The sequence below is a fragment of the Amaranthus tricolor genome, chromosome 11, assembly GCF_026212465.1.
Source record: "Amaranthus tricolor cultivar Red isolate AtriRed21 chromosome 11, ASM2621246v1, whole genome shotgun sequence".
NCBI lineage: Eukaryota > Viridiplantae > Streptophyta > Magnoliopsida > Caryophyllales > Amaranthaceae > Amaranthus > Amaranthus tricolor.
The window spans coordinates 19,231,944-19,240,812 of record NC_080057.1 but is presented as its reverse complement, the minus strand read 5'-3'; the positions used below and the strand labels follow the sequence as shown (position 1 = coordinate 19,240,812).

General features: G+C 28.5%; 1 long non-coding RNA gene across 6 annotated transcripts; it reads right to left on the bottom strand.

The window, feature by feature from the left end:
- Window positions 1-3,390: 3,390 nt before the first annotated feature.
- Window positions 3,391-7,932, bottom strand: LOC130827538 (uncharacterized). Of its 6 annotated transcripts, XR_009047208.1 has the most exons (5): window positions 6,998-7,932; window positions 5,241-5,450; window positions 5,061-5,151; window positions 4,807-4,911; window positions 3,392-4,722 (listed from the first exon to the last, which is right to left on the bottom strand). It is a non-coding gene; the product is annotated as an uncharacterized LOC130827538 (long non-coding RNA). The 6 variants fall into 6 exon arrangements; XR_009047207.1 differs by having other exon boundaries at window positions 3,391-4,722; window positions 4,807-5,151; XR_009047210.1 differs by having other exon boundaries at window positions 3,392-4,911; window positions 6,998-7,930.
- Between the last annotated feature and the right edge of the window lie 937 nt (window positions 7,933-8,869).

The window sequence follows — 8,869 nt, the reverse complement described above, 5'->3', positions numbered from 1 at the left end:
CATTTTCAATCCTGACAGAAGTACGTTACTGCCACTTATACAATTCGGTAATCTTAACACTTAAGTAAGTTCATTTGGTTAATACTCATAACCGTACCATGCATCATAGCATCAACACTAATCAAGTTTATCACTAATCAACAAGCACGTCAATATGACACTTGATATATGTAAGGGTCTGGTTAGGTGAGGACCGTAGTCCTAAACCCTAACTATGGTGGGAGTCGTCACCCCTTTAATATAATTTATGCTCGAGCTCTACAGGATAGGTAGCTAACCCCCTGTCTTACACCGCATTTTACGTGCCGGCCAACACGGGCGCCAGGATTTTACATGCTGGTCCATGGTTCGACATTACCTTACTATCAGGGTCATTCAATCAATATTCATTCACACAAGTACATCACATTTTTATTACTACAATTTGACATTGACTTTGACTTTGACAAACTTAGGTGATAACCTCTTTTATTTAATAAAATTTTAAATCATAATGTAAAATTAACCTTTACATCTTTATACATTCATTATTAAATTTTTACACATTAAATTTTATTTATAACTTTATTTTTAATAGCTCGCTAAATTCACACTAATAACTTAATATTCTATCAATAGTCTCCAAATTAATATTTTCCACAAGTAGCTACTAAAATCTATCCCTCTTTAAATAAGTTCCCAAAATCAACATTTTCAACTTTACAATAAATAAAACTTTATTCTCTTCAAAAAAAAATCAAATATTCTAATTAAAATTCAGTTAAAATTGCATTATTTGGATAAGTTTTTAAAATTCTACAAGTTCACCAAAAATCAATATTTCAAGTTTAGAAAAATAAGTAAACTTATTAGGTTTGCAAAAATCAACATTCTAGTTGTAAAACAAATAAAACTTATAATTTCACAAAAATCAATATTTCTAGTTTAGAAAACAAGTCAAATTTATAATTTTCACAAAAGTCAATATTTCTAATTATAAAACAAGTAAAACTTGTAATTTCACAAAATCAATATATCACACATAGTTTGAGTGACAAGTTTATTAAAAATACTTTTACATCATTTTACATAAATTTTGGTCAAATAGTTAGCAAATAAAATATTTTGTACTAAATAGTGATTAAAAGTTACTTTTATTATGAAATCTCATGTATTCAAGAAAAACACTTCAATATTTAATAACTTATAAAAATTTCTCAAAAATATCTTTTTAAATTGTCATCTTATTATTATCACAAAAGTAGTTGTAATAATTTAAAATAGTAAATCAAACTCTTTTTTTTTTAATATGATAGTGGTCGAATGGGCTATGAGTGTTTTAGGCCCTTTTCACATAAAAAGAATGACTTAATTTAACTTATCATACTAAATCCTAGATTTAAATAATTAACATAACCACTTACAACAATAAAAACTTTACGCAATAACATGGAAATTTACTATAACTTTAAGGTTAAACTTAAATCTCAAAATAAAGTATAATAACAATATTCTTAATATAATCATACTTAGTAAAATACGTTCATAAAATAACTTACTACCTTATAAACTAGTTTGAAAGCTAACATAAACATATTAATAAAAATTCTAACATAAAAAAAAATAATAATATTCCTAATGTAACACTTAACTCATAAACATACTAGCACTAGTTTATAACATAAATCATACTTAATATCACTAGAATATAATTTTGCACCCAACTTCCTAAACTTGTTCAAAGATTATTAAATTAACATACTAAAAATACTTTTAGCATACACATACTTAATATAATCTTGATCATAATTTCATTAAACTAACTTCCTATTAAAAACATATCAGCATATTTCATACTTTGCATATTATAAAGTAAATATAATATAAAATTCCACAAAAAGAGTAGGGTAAGAAGTTATACCATACTAACACCAAGGATTAGTACTTAGTACTAATTAGAAAAATAATGAGAAATAAGACCCTCCAAGATAGATAATAATGCTTCAAAGATAATTAATCCAAACTCCCAAAATTATGATGATCTTCTGAGCTCCCAAAATAATTAAATCCAAACTTCAAAAATAATAATACATTAATTACCCAAAGTAATAATCCAATAATGTTCCATAATGATGATATTGTAGCTAAATAAAGAGTGTTCTAAGCTCCATCTTCTTCAATTTCTTCAACTAATAATAAAGGTATTAAGGTAGTAAGATTTAAATAAAGTAAAATATAAGAAAGAATGTTAGAAAGATTTGATGATGGTGGTGTAAGTGATCTCATGGCTAAGGGGGTATTTATAATGGGTTTGGCCAACTTTGTACTTCATTAGATTGTATGAAAAAGTATTTTAGGAGTATAGAAGGTTAACTTGTGTAAGTGATTTAGAGTGTGTAAGTGAATGTGTAAGAGTTAGAGTGTGTAAATGAATATGTATGAGTTTGGAGTGTAGAAAAAGGTTAGTTTTGTGTAAGGAAATGATGATAACTTGTGTAAGTGATGAACATCATGGGTTATTATAGAAAGGATTTTGGTTCATCAATTTTTTTTTTCTAGTAAAATAATAGGTAAATTTGATAATGAAAATACGTAGTTTACTTAGAAAATTTTTTTTAACTATACTTAAAGTTAATAATAAAAATACGACTCATTTTTATATATAAAATAATTAAATCAAAGTTATAAGGTTAAAATAATAAGTAGTAATGTTAGTTTAAGGAAGAAAGTTAAAACATAACGTTTTACAAAACCGTGAATAAAATAATAAAATTTTACTTTTCGTACTATAAAATAATAAAATAATATTTTAGTGCTTATAAAACGATTTTAAACAAAATAATATTTTTTTAAAGTTTAATATTTGAAAGAAATTACAAAATCGGAAAAGGTTTAGAAATTAAAGATGGTTTGAAATAGATAACCAAATGATTAGGGATTTGAATTGAAAATTCGGAATAATTAATCGGAAGATTATGATTAAGAATTTTGAGTCTGTTACAATTTCAAACAGCGTATTTCAAAATAAGTGTTTTAAGTAATTATTAGATTGATAGCATGTTTCATAAAATATCTCATCCAATGATTAGCTCAAGAATTTGACTTATTCTTAATGTGGTATTGGCAATTAGATTGTAAATTTACTAAAATTATCCTTGATAATTAGAATTTAACTAGGATCATCAAAGTAATAACTAGTTAGTAAAGATATTGCTTTACTTAGTTTTATCTTATTACTTGTATAAAAACCCGTACAATGCACAGATTTATTATTATAGAATATGTAAAAATATTAATTCATAGAATATGTAAGTATATATTATCGTGATTATGTTTATCGAATACATGATTTTTTTTAAAAAAAATAAATATTGAATTTTCTAAATTATTTATCAAATACATCACTTTTTCATTCAATTATACGTCTATAAGTTTCGATCACCAAACACCAAGCTCTTTTTTTCATTTATTGTACGTCAACTTTAGAAATAGAATTCTAGACTGATTAGTAATTGATGGTTAGAATTTGAAGTTTATATAAAAAAAATGTTAAAAGAAATAAGAAAAAAAAAACACAATTTTTAGAAAATCAACAAAACTGAGTCGGAACCGGGTCACATTTTTAGGTACCCGAAAAAGCGGATACCCGAATTTCCGGATCCGGGTCGACCCGGTATCGGGTTTTGAACACCCTTATTGAAAATGTATTTACTTTTGACAACTTATCATCACCCTAATATATATTAGCCTTTTCCATACTATATAAAATTCATCAAACATACATAATTACCAACAAACATCATACCAAATCATCATATCCACAAAAGTATTAGAATTCGATATTCATATACGCACATACATTCGTTGATGGAGCTTTGACCTTAAGTTTTTGTAGCTTGGTCAGAAAAGTCCAACCAACAAAAATGCCTAATTTTAATATTCACATAAACTCATACATTCGTCAATGTTAAAGAGTGCAAGATCTATAAAGCGTAAAGTTTGTCAAAAGTAAAAGGCCTGCAAATTGTTTTCATTATGTTGCAATTTCCACTTTAGCGTCAAGACCTTCACAAAAGATGATTTCTTGGTCATAATATGAACATTAACAGAAAAAATCTACAACAAATCAAAAAAAAATGCACAACTTTAGCAAAACTAAAAGAATGAAGAGTCTACTTCATCCAACTACAAGCAAAAGATAACATGAAAAAACTTGTAATTACACTTCTACCATAAGTACTAAAAAGTAATATGAAAAAGATTCAATGGATGATAAAAATAATAATGATTCTTACTTGTCCTTTGATTTTGTTGTAACTGATCTAAGAATGAAGATAAATGATCAAGTTGAGTGAGAATTTTTTCATTTTGAGATCTTAGTTCTTCAACTTCTTTTTTTTTTCAGAAGTTAGAAAGTAACCTCATCATTTCTTTTTGTGGTTGGGAAATAACCTCATCATTTTTTCTCATAACCTGATCATTTTTTCTCTCAACAAACAATAGGTAGGATTTACGCCTCATAACATCACTTAAAGTACCACCACAATCACCCATCTTGCTCTTTCGTAATTGAGCTTCAATACCAAACACATGAGATATAGTAAACCCATGACCATAACCAACAACACACTAATTACGTTTGTCTTCTTGATACATCATCTCATTAAAAACTTCTATCTCAATCACCTCACGAGGTTGTTTCGAATCACATAAACGTTCATCAACCTTACTTTTAGCAATGTCCTATAACAATACAAAAGTATATATGAAATATGCCATTACAGTTATCATAATTATAAATGTTTTCAATTTGATACTCTAATATACCATGAATTCTTGAGTGTATGTACCCTCTACATAACCACCACTCTTTGTAGTGTGTGTACGATTCCACATTTCTAACCCACTAGGTTCTCTTTGATTAAACTTAACCTATATAAAAGCAAAGGATTATCACATAGAAATAAACTTATCACAGATATAAGCATCATATATAAGATTTAAGTAATCTAGCAACATCAAAAACAAGCAAATGCAATTGTCTCATTATAAGCATTAACAATAGTTGTAGTCATACTTACAAATTCAGTTTTCCATTGAGCAACTTTTTGACCATGTAATATGTACATGATTATGCATTTCTTGAGCTCTTTTTCCCAATGTTAATAATTTCTGTCAATATTAAATTATTAGTTTCTAACTTGTTAAATATAAAACTTAAATTTATGTTAAATTTATTATAATACACTATGTACAAATACCTTGAACTTTTCTGAGGCCCAGTAAGAAACCAAGCTAATCCACTGCTCTTTTATCACATTTTTAGGCATATTCTCAATAATCTTTTCCTTTGTTACATTAGGTTGATAATAGTCCCTTTGAAGCTCCCACTTGTAATGCTTCCACTTCATATTTGTATGTGACAATACCATTCGACGAATCTCTTTCGTATCAGGTAACACAAATTTGTCCTATATATATGGTGAAAATCTCCTTTGTCAAATAAGCATATGGTGAGAATATTCATATTAAATTATAATAATAAAGAATGTTTAATGCATGCCCAAACTGTTTTAATGATCCTTTTCTTGTAATGATCATCAATACATTTCCAATTTTATGCTCCAAGTGGACTAATCTACTTAACGGTTCTGAACAACAATCACAGATATGAAAGACCTGAGTAAAAACTTAGAAATCTAATCAACAGACAATAAAAATAAATAACTCTTTCACCAAAAAAAGAAATTACATTTAACTAGGTCAAAGAGAGACTTGCAAGACATGGATTTTATTATGAGAAATGCTAAAATATTAATTTTATCATTGACATCTAAATTACATTCATAGTAATTTTGCAATTAGGAAGAAAATCTAAATGTAATACTCAGTGACTGTTAACTTGTAATTATGGAGTAAAACTTCAAAAGTGCGAGTAAGATTTTTTATCTTCATCAACACTTCAATCTTGAATTTGTTTTCTACAGCTTGCAAAGTTACAGCTGACACAGTAATTAACAAGCATTATAAACTGTTAATTACTTGCTAGTTGTTACTCAGCTGCAAACTTAATATTTTTCCTTTTATTAATTATCACACAAAGAATATGTATGGATAACATATTAAGTAAGAAAGAAAGGGGAAGGGGAGGGAAGAGCAGATTAATATGCCTTCACACCAAATCGGATAACACTACCATCTTGTTACATTTGTTTTGTTCATATCACACCAAACCAACTTCATTTTTCCCTTCAATTCCTTCATCGTCATTTCTTAAGATAAGAGACTTTACCAAATTCAACTTCATTTAAAACTGTAGACTGGCAGTGTAGAAAAACAAGAGATAGAAGAATAGGAGTTATTGTGTGTGGTTTATTACATGTAGACCCATGGGCGCCCACCATTGATTCTTAAAGCAGGTTCTCAACTCTCTGCCTTTTCTCTCTTCCCTTTTTTGGGTTTTCTATTTCTATACTTCATCACTAAGTCTAAATCTGCTCCAAAGCTTACTGTTTTGGGTTCTATTTCAAGTGACTTTGAATCAGTAGCCAAAGACCCCTAAATTCAAGTGATAAATAACCCAAATCTAAATCTAAATAAATACAGTCAAACAACCTAAATTCCAAACCAAATGCAGTTGGAAGAACATAGGAAAAAAAAATCAAGTTCTTTAGAACCTAAATTAGTCGTGTCACTTAAATCAAGTATGATTGAAAATTCAGACAAATTTTTCCAAGAATAATTAATTTTTTTAATAAAAGAATGATTAATTTGTTTTGTTCATATCACACCAAGCCAATTTCTATTTCTATACGTCATCACTAAGTCTAAAAGAATGATTAATTTTTCCAGTAAAACCTAAATCAACTATGATTGAAAATTCAGAGAAATTGCTAACATGAAGCAAAGTAATCAATTTTAAAAATATTATACTGAATCATAATCAAAAAATAGACATAAATTCACTAAAACAAATATAAAAATGAAAAAAAATCAGGTTTGGAGAAATAATCCACACCTTGCTCTGCTTGTTCAATCAAGGTTTTCCTAAAAATTTCCCAGGTGAGATCCTCAGTAATCCCATTCACCTCTTCGATTGCCTGATAAATAGGGACTATTTCAACTGGTACAGTAAAGTTGCGTAAGATCCACTCATGGGTTTCATGAATATGTCGACCTGTTGACAAATCCATGATTGTATCGGCGCCCCACATAGTTGCCTATTGAAGTTTGTGGACTTCCTCTTCATTTGAACTAACAACAGCAGAATTTCCAATGTTTGCATTAACTTTGATCAGAAAATTTCTTCCAACAATCATAGGATCCAATTCTAAGTGCTTCTTGTTAGAAGGAATAATTAACTCAAAAACTGAGTTTTAAAGAGGAGATAAAGAAGAGAAATTGAACCAACTAATTAGTCGTGTCACCTGAAAGGTGGTAATACAATGGCGGCGACGATGGTAATGTTGGCAGTGAGTATGGTGACGGTGGCGGCGGTTGAATGATGTGAACTGAAAATTCTTGTACTTGAGGTGCCTCTATTTTCAGACAACCCTAGAAAAATTAAACAATCAAATAAAATTAACAAAATAAAGTTAAGATTCAAGTGAGAAGAGTTTGATCTGCAAAAATTGAAGCAAAATTTTAAGACCTAGTGCTTCTTTAGTGATTGAAGGGAAGAGATGCAAGGAAAGAGAAAGCATGAGAGAAAAATATGCAGCTAGGATTTTAGTTTGGGCGGTGTAATTCCCGCTTTTGAAAATCAAAAGATTTTGGGTTTTCGACATTTTAAGATAGTGTATTTATCAACTCTTTTAAGCGTAGAAAAATAAGCGTCTAAAGATTTCACGCTTATTTGCGACAGTTTGTTTTGCGTTGAAATACAAGTGCGTAAAAACTCCACATTTTGTTGTAGTGTATTATCTCTATTTTTGTATATTTCATATTACTCGATTATATAACGTGGAATTTAAGCATCAAGAGTATGATATTCTTTTATATTTGATAATTCATATTATGATATGCATACAGTTCTGTTTAGATGGTAAAAAATAGTTTCACGCAGTTATGTTCCTACAATTACAACCAATTTTGCACAAAAAATAACAACAAAAACGTTTAAATAAAGAGATTAAGTACACACATTCAAGGAGATTGTACAAAAGTTATACAAAATAGATACTTACATTAATAGAGAAGACTGAAGTGAGAAAAATCAATCAATTGCACTTCAAAAATATTATCATAATGATTATTCATATTCAATATATTTCGTTCATAGAAGCTATGTAAGATTATAGTCTGAAACGAAATAGTAGATAACACAACATACCCTTATTATTTAAGGAGGTTGCGACCAATAATAACTTACACTTTTATAAAGACCTGTAAATTAAAACCAAGATAAGAAAAATAACGTACAAGGCAAAACAAGACAAGATAGGTATAAAGAGTAATAAAAAACAAAGAAATATAAATAATTTTTGTAACGCCGGAAATATAAACATGGCAAAGATATCCACTGATGGTTTGGTTTGGCGTCTCCAACTACAATTATGTCATTCCTAAATTGCTCCATCCATGTTATCTTATGCCTGCCACGAGTTCACTTTCTATCAATTGGATGTTTTCCACCCTTCTCACAGGTGCATCGGTGGTTTTTTTTTGCACATGTCTAAATCATCTTAATCTATTTTCACACATTTATGCATAAATTAGTGAATCCACAAGCCTTTCTCTCAAAAAGTTGGTTCCTAATCTTATCTTTATAAGAGTGTCTACACATGCACCTTAACATTTACATCTCTTCTATTTCTATCTTAAGTTCATGTGTCTTCTTATATGGAAAATACGCTTTCTCATACAACAAGACAGGTCGAACTGTAGGTTG